The sequence below is a fragment of the Phyllostomus hastatus genome, unplaced genomic scaffold (assembly GCF_019186645.2).
Source record: "Phyllostomus hastatus isolate PE091 unplaced genomic scaffold, TTU_PhHast_1.1 phas_contig_113, whole genome shotgun sequence".
Taxonomy (NCBI): Eukaryota; Metazoa; Chordata; class Mammalia; order Chiroptera; family Phyllostomidae; genus Phyllostomus; species Phyllostomus hastatus.
Window position 1 is genome coordinate 9,889,684 of NW_025333530.1, and position 13,469 is coordinate 9,903,152.

At 37.6% G+C, this 13,469-nt stretch overlaps 1 pseudogene; it reads right to left on the reverse strand.

The window, feature by feature from the left end:
- Positions 1-10,764: 10,764 nt before the first annotated feature.
- Positions 10,765-11,365, reverse strand: LOC123819546 (annotated as a pseudogene).
- Between the last annotated feature and the right edge of the window lie 2,104 nt (positions 11,366-13,469).

Below are 13,469 nucleotides of genomic sequence, written 5' to 3' on the forward strand. Positions count from 1 at the left end.
TTACATTATAAACAGAAATCAATTTTATGTATATTAGAGACTTGAATGTAAAGAAAGCAATGTAAAAAACTTGTGAAACATCTTTGGAGAATCCCATGCTTTGGGATAAGGGATCTTTCTTAAACCAGACACAAAAAGCACACTCCATAAAAAAAATAGATTGATAACTTCAATTATGTTAAAATTAGGAATTTCTCTTCATTAAAAGATACCATAAGAAAAATAAAACTATCCAGACGCTGGGAAAAAGTTTTTTAACACATATAACTGATAACATTAGTATCTAGAACACTTTCTCAACTTTGGTATTATTAACATATTGGACCAGATAATTTTTTGTTTTGGTGCCTATCCTTGTATGATGTTTTAGCATCACCTCTGGCCTTTACCTTTTAGATGCCAGTAGCTCTCCCCTACCCAGATGTGACCATCAAAAATATCTCCAGACACTGCCAAATATTTTGTAAAAGGCAAAGTACCCACCTATTGAGAACCACTGATTTAAAGTAGGTGAAACACTCTTTAAAATTAAAAGAAAAAGCCAATGCAGTAAAAAAAAAAAAAATGGCCTAAGGCTTAAGCAGGAACTTCGCAGAAAAGAATCTGGTGTATTCTTTACAAGAAAAGAAAAGGTGCTAAACACACTGGTAATTTGGAACACATGAATCAAAGCCATAATAATAGCATTTTATGCCTACAATTTGCAAACTGTTTTAAATACCACAGTCATATGTTGGTGAGAATGTGGAGCAACAGGAGAACACATACACTGGTAGTATAAATTGGCACAACCACTTTAGAAAACAACTAACATCAACTACTAAAATTTGAAGTTGTACATACTTCATAGCCAACAATTCCTCTCTGAAATAGTATCCTAGAATTTTTTTTACCAGGATATATATATATATATAAATGTTCATAACACTTTTAAGAGCAGACAAGATGGGAAAGAAATCAAATCTATCAACAGTAAAATAGGTCAATTTTGTGTATAGTCATTTAATAAAACATACAGCAGTGAAATGAATGAATTACAGCTGTGCAATACCAGGGACAATTCTCAGGAACATGGCGTTGTGGGATAAAAAGCAAACCACAGAACATAATATATAACATAATTCCTCTATACAAATTACAAAAACAGTATTAAATAATATATTTTCTAGGGAGATAAATGTATGGTTAAACTACAAATAAAAGCAAGAATGTTATAAACACAAAATTCTGAGGGAAGGGAAGGAATGGGGAAAGGGCATACAGGAATTCACAGTTAAGTTATTGGTAATATCCTGTTTTCATAAATCAGGTGGTCGATACATGAGGGTGCATGAAACCCTTTTACATAGGTTTTATAACTACTTAATAAAACAAAAGATTAAATGACACTCTCCTAATAATACAGATTAAAAATATACCATCTTCGCTCTCTAATATTTTTGTACACACAAAAGATACTGAAAAGTATAGTTTCTTCAGTTTACAGAAGATAACTTTTATACCAGCTGATACATTAGGTAAAGATTTAACATTCCTAATAAGTAGAAATTATGATTTTACTGTCTTCAAGGTAAAGCAAATGAAAAATATTACCATTTCATTTTATGCAGTGTGACAAAAATCCAATTTTAGATGATGTGCAAGGAGTTTCTGAAGTCTATTTTGCAAAATATTTCTCTTTTAGCTCCCATAATTTAGGGAAAGATTTCTATAGAAGCCTCCTACAGAAACCAAAAACATGACTTTGGATGAAAACCAGAAAGCTACCCAAAAAAGCAAATAGAAACTTATATAATGCTGCAAGTACTGGAACATAAATTGGGACACCAGGTGACTTAATTTTTTCACCCAGGACAGCATTGAAGTAAAAAATCTTCCTCCTCAAAATTTGAAAGACTAGATGAAGCACAAAAAATAAAGAAAACAAAATTTAAAAAAAAGCTACTGTATTTTTAAGACTATAAGACACCCTTCCATTTTCCTCCCAAATTTAGGGGGGAAAGGTGGGTCTTATGGTACAAGAAATATGGTAATACAAACTTGCCTTTAGAAATGCAAATGTTTTTACTGAGGTTTTATAGATTCCGATACTTGAATCTATAACAAACCAGGGCATTTTTAGAGAATGTAATAGCTAACATTACTGAGCACTTAGAGGTTAAGTAGTGTTCTGGGTGCTTTTCACGTATGAACTAATTTTATCCTCACAATAAACTGGGAAGTGATAAAATATATGGCTGAGATCTTAATCTGATCATAATCAATTGGAGAGACTGTAAAAGGAGATTGTTTACCCTATGACTGAAAAAGTCCTATAGGAAGAAGTCCATGTTTACAACAGAATTCTATCATCATGGCAGCCCTTTCCCTTAACCTCCTCTTCCCCTCTATAAGGTACCTTCTCCTTCCTTGTCCCACAGTGGCTCAACCTGGTTGTGGGCACTAGATTGCAATCTTTTCTAGCTCCTAAATAAACTCTTTTTGGTAATGCAACATCTAATCAATTCCACTTTATGGTCAACAAAAGTAAGTGCAGTTATTACAAACATCTGCTTTGCAAATGAATAAATGACCACAGACAGGTTAAGTAACTTGCCTAAGGTCTTTTTACTAATAAAGGTAGAGCCAGGTTTCTAAGCCAAGCAGTCTGGCTCTATCTATAGTTTGAGGTACAAGATAAGAAGATTCTGGCCTAGAGAAACTCTCACTGGGAAAGATGAATAATCACAGAAGGAGCCTGTAATGACTATTCTAAGATGCCACTTGCACTTTGTGGAGTAAGACAAGGAAAGCTAAGAGGAAGACAGTAGGAGTCTTGGTGTTACAGAACAGACCCAGGGGTGGTGGTGAATGATATACTATTACCCCTTTTTCTCTGCGGGTCCCTACCATACTAGGTTTGCTTAGCCTGCCGCCAGAGGAGAGACATCTCTCAATGCCAGACATTGGTGAAAAGGAAAGGAATTATTTATTTAAAAGTTACACAGACTTAGAGTAATGACCTAATGTCTTCATTAAAATACTAAAGTTATTTAGAATTCCCACAAATGCACACAGTCCTTCCTTCTCCCCTTTGCTCAGTCTGGGGTACCATATCTCAGGAAAAGAAGTAGAAGTCTGTGATTCAGGCTCCTGGCACCATCAGCTTTGTCGCCTCCACGATCTCCAATTAATCCAAAGCCGTGTGATCTCCAGTTAATCCAAAGCCGTGTGACACCTTCTCATGGCCCACCAGTAAGAGTCCTTTTGCCCCTTCCAGGCAAAGTCTTTCCTGCTTCCTAAGCCACATGGCAAAAGGGAACATCCCAGAGCCACGTGGTCCCAACTCTTGCCCAAGCCATGCACGTGGTCCTGACCTCTGCCCAAGCCACATGGTGATTCCAGTTTTGGCTGCCACCTCTGGGTTTAAATCCCTGTGCCAATCTTCCTCTACAGCCCCATTTCCAACTCCTCCCACAATCAGTTACACTTGCCAGCATTCCTGTATCCTTCCAGCTTTACTGGGCTACCATATAAGTCTGGGCAGGCGTGGTCCCATGTCATGGAGCCAATCATCTCCAAGCTCTCACACAGGCACTGTAACCAGGAGGAGTTGCTTCCCAGTTACATCCTGGGTTAAAGTCACTCCTGTCCCCCTGGCTCAAAGCAAGCCCACAGCTATTTAACGTATCTATGAAACCAGTTAAAGGTTTAGAAATATGTTAAAAGACCATTCCAGAGGTTAGCTGCAAAGCTGTTGTACAAAACAGCTTTCAATGGCCCTGCTCCATGTGTCCCATTCCCCTAGCTCAGACTGGTGGGGGTGAGGACATCATATATATTTTTTTCTCTAATATTTTCTGAACACCCTGAGTTCTGGACCCCATTGCAAATCCCTACTTGGGCACCCCTCTTGGCCACACCCTGTTACATTGGCACTCAGTAAGAGGACTAGTTGTACTCAGGATAGTCACAGGTCCCAATTTGCCTGGGGCAATTCTTGTTTATCCCTGTTTTTACAGCACCATTATTAGTAGCTCCTCCTTTTCAAACTTCCAGGTTTGGATAGTAAATTATATGGACACCCTACTTACAGAGTAGTTCATCTTGAATTTAAGAAAGATTTCTAATTTCCCAAAGTCTTTCAGATACAGCTAAAATGCAGAGCCCCCAGCAAAATTTGATAAGCATTCATTATTAAAAAATTGGTTAATCTGTTTCTAAAAACAGAGGTAATAGAAGGAACCCTATTGAAAGTGAGGGGTATTGCTGCCTTCAGTCTTATGCCTTTTAAGAACTGCAGCTTTTTCAATTTTGTAAGCCAACTTTTATTGTCATTTAAGACTCAGGTGCCTCAGGGCAATTTTTGAAGAGATGGGGACCCTGTGGAGTTAGAAGGAAGGAGGTAGAGTGTGGAGTTGATGGTCTCTTCCAGAGGAGCAAAAACTAAAGCCAGAAGAAAATGGAGCTTTATGTCCCCATTGGAAAAGAGAGTTTAGAATTTCAGATTTGGAATGGCAAAGGTATGAACTCTGAAGTTGTAAAACAATAATATTTTGTAATATTTATTGTCTCTTACACCTCCAAATTATCCATAGCAAACAACTTAAAATCAAAGGTGCTAATAGACTGCCTGGACTTCTCAGACATTTTTGTGAAGAGCTGTAACCCTATAACGTGGTTGTCAGTTGGTTTAAGGAGAACAGGTGAAAAACTGCATTCCTGGGGCCAGCAGATTAGAGAATTAGTCTATGCGAATCAAGGAGCTCTAGGACCAAGGAGAAAAAGCTTCAGGAAAGTATTTCAGCTCAAAATTGTTAGCCATGTTAATTCTGTTACCAAACAAAAAGGGATTCAGCTGACTGCCGCCAACGATAGGCAAATTCTGGAGGCAGGGGCTTGGTGAGAAAAGAAAGGAGGTCTTTTATTCAAAGGCTGCACACTCTGGGAGGGTAGCAGCTTCCCGCCTCAAAGCCCAGCCCTCTAGAAAACCCAAACAAAAACCCCACCCGCTCTTCCAGACCAGCCCAAGGCTTCACCCCAAGTTCCTTCTCTTATTAAAAATACTGTCCTTCAGAAATTGCAGGTGGCCACTGAGTCATCCTCCAAGCAGCTCAGCTTCCAACCCCACCACTGGTGGGCCTCAGGCCCCCTTCTTTTCAGAGCGGCCGTTGGCTACGTGGCTTCCAGGGCCAGCCTTGGCAAGCCCCAGCCTGCACACCTGTTAAGTGGGTCCTGCTCCCCTCAGCAGATCGCAGCCTTTTTGCAGACTAAGCTGCGGGACAAGCACCTCCCCCAGCGGCTGTATTGACTTTTTATAGTCACACGTGGCTATGTCCTCTGTACTCGCCCTCACCCAGGAACCCGAAGGGAGTAGAAGGGCTTTTCCCTTAGCTAAATACCTCACTAGTTTTTTGTGTGCTCAATGCAGTGACTTGCTCCAGCACCGCATCTCTACCTGGGTGTACAGGGGGGGTGGGGGCAGTGTTTCCCTCTCTTGGCCCTTCCTCTGCTCTGCTGGCACTCTCGGCACTGGTCAGGTCTGTCTCTATCAATTTGCAGCAGAAGATTCTCAACTTTCATTTCCTCAGCTTTATGAAAAGATGAGCAGTGATCCAAACAACTGTTATTTTATGCTAAATCTCATTGTTTCATTGGCAAGACAAGGATAATGGGATGAGGGTAGAACCAATACTCTGATTTAATTATGGTGAGTAAGTCTCTCAGTGTCTGATCTGGTTATAGGATTCTCTGAAGAACACGATGAAAATATTTTGAACATTTTGCAGTGACACTTGAATAAGTTTTGATTTTTACAGAAACTAAACATGCATTACTCAAATTGTATAAGATAATTAAAGAGCCCCTTTCCCATCACATTGTGGACATTATCAAATAAGTCTACACATTCAGAGCAGATTCTAGAGATGGCTTGAGGGAGGTTGCTTGAAAAAAGGTTGCAAAACAAAAGTGTTTATTTACTTTCATTTTCAGTATTTAACCATACTAGAAAAGCTAAGATACATCTTTTGCCTTTTCCACTTGTTTCAAGTTAGATGGAAAAAAGTGAAAGTTGACTTCAATCTTACATCATATATAACAACTAATTCAAGAGTGGTCATATATATAAATATAAAACCAAAATTTCAATAATTGTAGAGACAAGATAGCATGAGTTATCTTCTCTACCTAAATATACAAGGCAAAGATTAGTTTGATAGGACATAAAGTACACTAAACATATGTAAGAAATTGATAAATTGGCTTAATAAAAATAAAAATTTATGCCCTTTAAAAGAATGTTAATAAAATGGAAAGGTAATCCATAGGCTGGGAGAAAATATAATACATAACCTGAGAAAATTATTCATAACCAGGTATATAAAGCACTCCTATAAATCATTAAGAAAAAGGTAGCTCAATTTAAAAATGGGCAAAAGACTTTAACAGATACTTTACGAAGTAAGATATGTAAATGACCAGTACATCATTAGCTATCAGGGAAATGCAAATTTAAACTATAATGTGATAATACTACACACCAATTAGAATGATTAAAATGTAAAAGACTTTATAAAGTGTTAAAAAGGATGTGCAACAATCAAACCCACATACATTTCTAGTAGGAGTATAAAATGATAAAATCACTTTGGAAAACTTTTAGTTTCTTAAATGTTGAACATACACATCTAATATCCAGCAATCCATCCCCAGGAGCAATGAAAGTGTGCATCCATGGGAATACTTGCTCCAGAATATTCACAGTATCTTTTTTTATAATAGTCCCAAATTCAAAATGACCCAAATGTCCATCAATAGGAGATTAGACAAACAAATTGTATAATATTCATGTTATTCAGCAATCAAAGTCAAAGGATTATTGGTATACATAGCAACATATGTGAATTTCCAAAACCTTACATTGAGAGGAAGAAGCCTGACACAAAAGGTACATAGTGCGTATGATTCTAATTATAGGATATTCTAAAACAGGCAAAGAACATGAAGGAACTTTTTGAAAATGTACTATATCTTGATAGAGATGAATTTATACATGTTTCAAAACTCATCAGACTGTATATTTAAGATCTGTGCATTTAAGTTATTACCTCCTTTGAAGAGCAACACAAGAAAGCACAAAATAGGAGAAAATAAGTTTAAAAAGTAAAAGAATTAAAAAGTAAGCTGGCCAAACTTAGGATGAAAGCTAGAGTAAAAGCCTTTAAAAAACTGTTTCCAAAAATCACATGATCATATGAATAGATGCCAAAAAGTCATATGACAAAACCCAATATTCATTCATCATAAAGACTATCAGTAAACTATGAATAGAGAAGAACTCCCTCAACTTGATAAGGAATATCAGCAAAACCCTACAGTTAACAGTATACTTATTAGTGAGGAACTCTAAGCTTTCCCACTAAGATCAGTAGAAGGCAAGGATGATCCCTCTCACCATTCTTTTTCAACACATTAGCTGGAAGTTCTAGCTAATGCATTAAGACAAGAAAAAGAAACAAAAGGTATAGAGATGAGAAGGTAGAAATAAAGCTGTCTTTGTTCACAGATGACATGACCATCTATGTAGAAAAGCCAGGAGAATTGACAAAAAACAAAAAACAAAAAAAAACTCAACCTGGAACTAATAAGTGTCTATGGCAAAAGGTGTAGGACACAGGCTGATATACAAAGGTCAATTACTGTCCTATATATCAAAATGGAGAAGAGAAATTTAAAATCATAAACATAAAACCATTTATATTACTCCCTCCCATAAAACACTTAGGTATAAATCAAACAAAACATGTACAAAATCTATATGAGGAAGACTATAAAACTGCAATCAGTGAAGTCAAAGAAGTAAATAAATAGAGAGAAACTAAGACAAAATATTGATTGTAAGCTGTAATTGAAAAATCAAAGTTTAAAAAAATAAATAAATAAGTGGAGAGATATCCCATGTTTGCGGATAGGAAGCTCAATGTTGTCAGGATGTCAGTTATTTTCAATTTGATCTATGGGTTCCATGCAATTCCAACCAAAATCTCAGCAAGTTACCCTGTATATATGAACAAACTGACTCTAAAATGTGTGTGGAGAGCTGAAAGACCCAGAACAGCCAACACAATATTGAAGAACAAGTGGGAGGACTGACACTACTCAACCTTCAACTTTCTGTAAAGCTATAGGAATCAACACAGTGTGGCACTGGCAAAAGAACAGACAAACAAAAATGCACAAGTAGACCCACATACATAATCAGCTGATCTTTGACAAACAAGCAAAGGTAATACAATGGAACAAAGTCCTTTCAATAAGTGGTGCTGGGACAATTGGACATCCACATGCAGAGAAAATTAATCCTAATACATACCTTACACCTTCACAAAAATTAACTCAAAATGTAATACAGACATAAATGTAAAACATGACACTCAAAATTTCAGATGACTTTGGGTATGTTGATTTTTTTTAGATAGCAACACCAAAGTTACAATCCATGAAAGATAGAAAGGATAAGCTAGATTTCATTAAAGGTAAAGCTGCTGTTCTGTGAAAGACAATGTCGAGAGAGTGAGAAAATGAACCATAGACTTGAAGAATATGTTTATAAAAGACACATCTGATAAAGGACTATTATCCAAAATCTAAAAAGAATTCTTAAAACTCAACAATAAGAAAATGAACAACTTGATCAAAAAATGAGCCAAAGACCCTAACAGATCCCTCACCAAAAAAGGTAAAGAGATGGCAAATAAGCATATGAAAAGATTCCACATCATTTGTCATCAGGAAAATGCAAATTAAGACAATGATCAGGTACCAGTACACACCTACCAGAATGGCCAAAAATCAGGAATACCTACAGCTCTAACCCTGGGGAGGATGTGAAGCAACAGGAATTCTCATCTCTTGCTGGTGGGAACGAAAAATGGTATAACAGTTTGGAGCACAGTTTGGCAGTTTCTAACAAAACTAAACATCCTCTTACTATGTGATCCCCCTTGGTATCATGCCCCCTTGGTATTTGACCAAAGGGGTTGAAAACTTATATCTATGCTAAAAATTGTACATGGCTGTTTATAGCAGCTTTATTCATAATTGCCAAAACGTGGAAGTAACTAAGATGTACTTCAATAGGGGAATGGATAAATAAATTGTGGTACATCTAAACAATAGAATATTATTCAGCACTAAAAAGAAATGAGATATAAAGTCAGGAAAAGACACAGAGGAAACTTAATAAGTGAAAAAGGCCCATTTAAAATTTCTCGGTCAAATTACATAACATTCTGGAAAAGGTAACACTATAGAAACAGTACAGAGATCTATGGTTGCTAAGAATTATGAGGGGAGGATGGACAGAGCAGAGGATTTTTAGGACAGTGAAAATACTCTGTGTATCATACTCTGTGTGATACCACAGTGACAGATACATGTCATTATACATTTTTTCTAAAACCATAGAATGAATTGCAATGTAAACTATGGTTTTGGGTAATTACAATGTGTCAATGTAGACTTATCAATTGTAACAAATTTATCACTCTGGTGGGGCATGTTGATACTAGAGGAGGCTCTGCATGTGTCGGAGCAGTTGTGTACATGAGAAATTTTTGTACCTTTCCCTTAATTTTGCTGTGAACCCAAAACTGCTCTAAAAAAATAAGGTAAATTTTAAAGAATGAAAATACATCAAAATTTAAAAACTGTATCCATTCTAATTTTAAAATGTGTGCTGGGAACTTACCTTTTTTGTAAGTTTGTAGACTTAGATTTCCTCCAAGGGGTTAATCATGTAATTTGGAGTAACTGAATGTATAAGATACTTTGAAAGTTATAAACTAAGAATATTAAGCAATTGGCACATTTAGCAATGATGGAACACCCAACAGTCTTTAGTTTAGAGGATTACACTAGGTCTGTTTCATTGCAATCGATAAAAGTGTGTGGAATAGCCCTGGCTGATGTGGCTCACTTGGTTGGAGCTTTGTCCTATAAACTGAAAGGTTATGGGTTTGGTCCCTGCTCTGGTCACATGCCTGAGTTGTGGGTTTGATTCCCAGTCGGGACTCAGCAACTGATCAGTGATTCTCTCTCAAATCAATGTTTCTCTTCCTCTCTCTTTCCCTCCCTTCCTCTCTCTCTGAAATCAGCAAACATGTCCTAAGGTAAGGATAAAAAAATAAAACTGTGTGGAATAAATAAATGAATGAACATGCATTTTTATGGGACTAGATTTGCAGATAAAGCCTGTAAAGAGGTAATTAAGTTAAAATGGGGTCATCAAGGGAGGTCCTGAGTACAATATGACTGGGGGTCCCTACAAGAAGAGATTAGGATGAAGAAATACACAGACCAAGGGGCAACCACATGAAGACACAGAAAGAAGACAGCCATCTGCAGGCCAAGGAGCAAGGCTTCAGAAGGAACCAACCCTGCAGACACCTTCATCTTGAACTTCAATGAGAATATAAATTCCTGTTGTTTAAGCCACTCAGTCAATGTGTGGTACTTTGTTATGGCAGCCCTAGCAAACAAATGCATATATATTGTATTTGACAAGCCTAGAAATTGAATTCAACAATTATGTATGTATGTATGTATGTATGTATGTATGTATTTATTTATTTATTTTACTCCTCACCCAAGGACTTTTTTTTTCAATACATAGCTTTTATTGCATCTTTAAAATTACACAAATAAATGTAAGGAATATCTCAAGTAAGTGTGAGGAATCCTTCAGCATTTTGCTGTTTCTGTAGCTGGACAACTTAGATCTTATTAATCAGCCTGCTGAACTGTGCCTTTTTCAGAAACATAGATATTATCCAAAATTTTTCTGATACCCTTGTTTTTAACTGTTGTGGCTTGCTGAATCAAAGCAGCTGAATTTGATACAAGTTCAATGTCATTTCCCTCCAGAATCAACTCATCTTTCTGGGCCTGAGAAACTGAGCAAGCAATACCTGATCTCATCCAAACCCTGCGGATATATTTTTTGCCCAAGGAATTTCTGATTTGAACAAGAGAACTATTCTCCTGAATAACAACATTGATGGGAGGGTGAAGGCAGACAAACCTCATCTTGTAACGGAAGACCAGTGTAATACCCCTGATCACGTTCTGTACATGACTGCAGATTGTGCAAATGGCGGCCAGCTCCTCTCTATTTCCCCTCCATTTGTCCACTCAGAGCCTCTTCTTTTTCTTTCCAAGGAGACTGAGCTCTACGTTGATGTGGTTGAAGTCCCTCTGCAGGGTGCCTCTGGGGCTGTTCCCAATAACTGTGCGCCCCTTCAGAGATGTTGGCATTTTCGGGGATGTTGACAGTCTGATTGCTGAGAATGGTCTTCATCCTCGACGTAGAAGTGGCAAAGAGTCCAAGGACTATTTTTTTCATTGCTTTTTGAGAGAGAGGAAGTGAGAGAGAAAAACACCAATGTAAGAGAGAAACATCGATTGGTTGCCTCCTCTACGCTCCTAGATAGGCCAGGGATTGTATATGCCTGGACTGGGGATCAAATCCACAATCTAGGTATGTGCCCTGACCAGGAATCGAATTTGCAGCCTTTCAATTATGGGACAATGCTCCAACCAACTGAGCCACACCAGCCAGTGGAACAATTATTTATTGAACATCCACTATACCACTGTACTGTACTAGATGATGGCTGGATGATTAAGTGACCTCCAGTGAGGCAGACAAGCATGATACTGAGGAATGATTTTTGCATAGGCTCAGAAATGTATATGCACTATTGTTTTTATTCCTCTATCTATTTTGCCTAAAAGAACGCTATTTTTGGCACAAACTTAGTACCTGGCCAAAGTATCATTGTTTTAACAAAGGCTTTTTAGTTGCAAGTAAGAGAAATCAACAGAAAGTAGCTCTAAGTAAAGAAGTGTAAGGAGGGTAATTTTGTTGTTGTGTTTTTTTTAGAGATCACAGAGTAATCTCTTGGTAATGCAACTGGGCCACATAAGCTCAGAGACCAGTTCTCTAAGAATCATCAGAATCAAAATTACTCCTCTCTGCCACTGCCACCCCCAGTGGTTTCTCATCTTTGATCTCTACAGGTTTGTTTTCTTCTCATTTTCTGCAGTCCAGCCTTCTGTGCTTCTCTGTGGACATGGTGGAAACTGACATTACTCCAGCCTTGGGTCCCCAATACTTCCCCAGCCCCAGCACCACTTATCTTCTGACTAGTGACCTATTGTCCTGGATTCAAGTTCTAGGAGAGAGTCTAGTGGTCCACTTGGACCAAATTCCATGTCCATCCCTTGTCCTGTGGCTTTGATCAGAGATGGTGAGATAACAGGACACACAAGCTACTAGAGCTGGAGAAAAGAGTTCTCCAGCACAAGAAGTGTCAATTGTGCAGATATTCCAACAGTTTCCTCTTATAAGCATCAAAGTAGAATTTAATAATAATTGAAGGAAGGGAAATTTATTCCAATCATCTACAAAAGTCTATTTTCATTGATTTAAACCTGTGGTTTTCAGGCCTGGCTGCACATCAGAGTCACCTGTGGAGTTTAAGAAATATGCCAGTGCCTGGTGCCCACCTCATACCATAACATCAGAATCTGTGGAGGTGGAGCCCAGGTAATTTTTTAAAAGGTTTTTGAACACTGAAGATGATCCTAATGTTTTGCCAGGATTGCAAATTACTTATTTAGACCTCATATCAATATAACTTGAAACTTTAGATTTTATGATTTTGTATCTTATTCTGTTTTTAAAATATATAACCCTTATTATATTTTTTTTCATTACCATTTAGTCCCCTTATAACTCCCTCCCCCCAGCAATCACCACCCTGTTGTCCATGTTGTATCTTATTCTTAAAAAATGTGATCATTCCCTGGCTGGTGTGGCTCAGTGGACTGAGTGCTGGCCTGTGAACCAAAGGGTCACCGGTTCGATTCCCAATCAGGACACATGCCTGGGTTACAGGCCCAGTGTGGGGTAAACTAAAGGCAACCACACATTGATATTTCTTTCCCTCTCTGTCTTCCTTCCTTTCCCTCTGTTTTCCCTTTATTTTTATTTAAAAATAAATAAATTGTTTTTGAAAATGTGATCGAATTAGGAATCATGTGCCTTTGCAAAAATGTATGGCAAAATCAGCATCATCATTGAGTATTTTGAAGAGAGAAGAGCTTCCTTCAGGAAGAATAGTATTAATTTGAAAATAGCCATATATACATATATCTGTATGATTAGGTTCTGAAAAAAATTGGTCATCAGATTCCTTAGAAAGTAATTGTCTTCTAGAGAAATGAGAAACTTGGCACTCCTCACAAGTCTGTGCTGTCTCTGCAGTGGACACCTTCAGCGGTCTTCCTGCATCTCCTCAGATCCCCTTTTAGTGTTTCTGTGCTCCCTCTCTAGGCTTCTGTGTACAATGGCTTCCAAAGGCCCACACCTACAATTATTTTTCTGGGCTACTAAAAGTTTTGCCCATCCACATAAAGAACAGAAA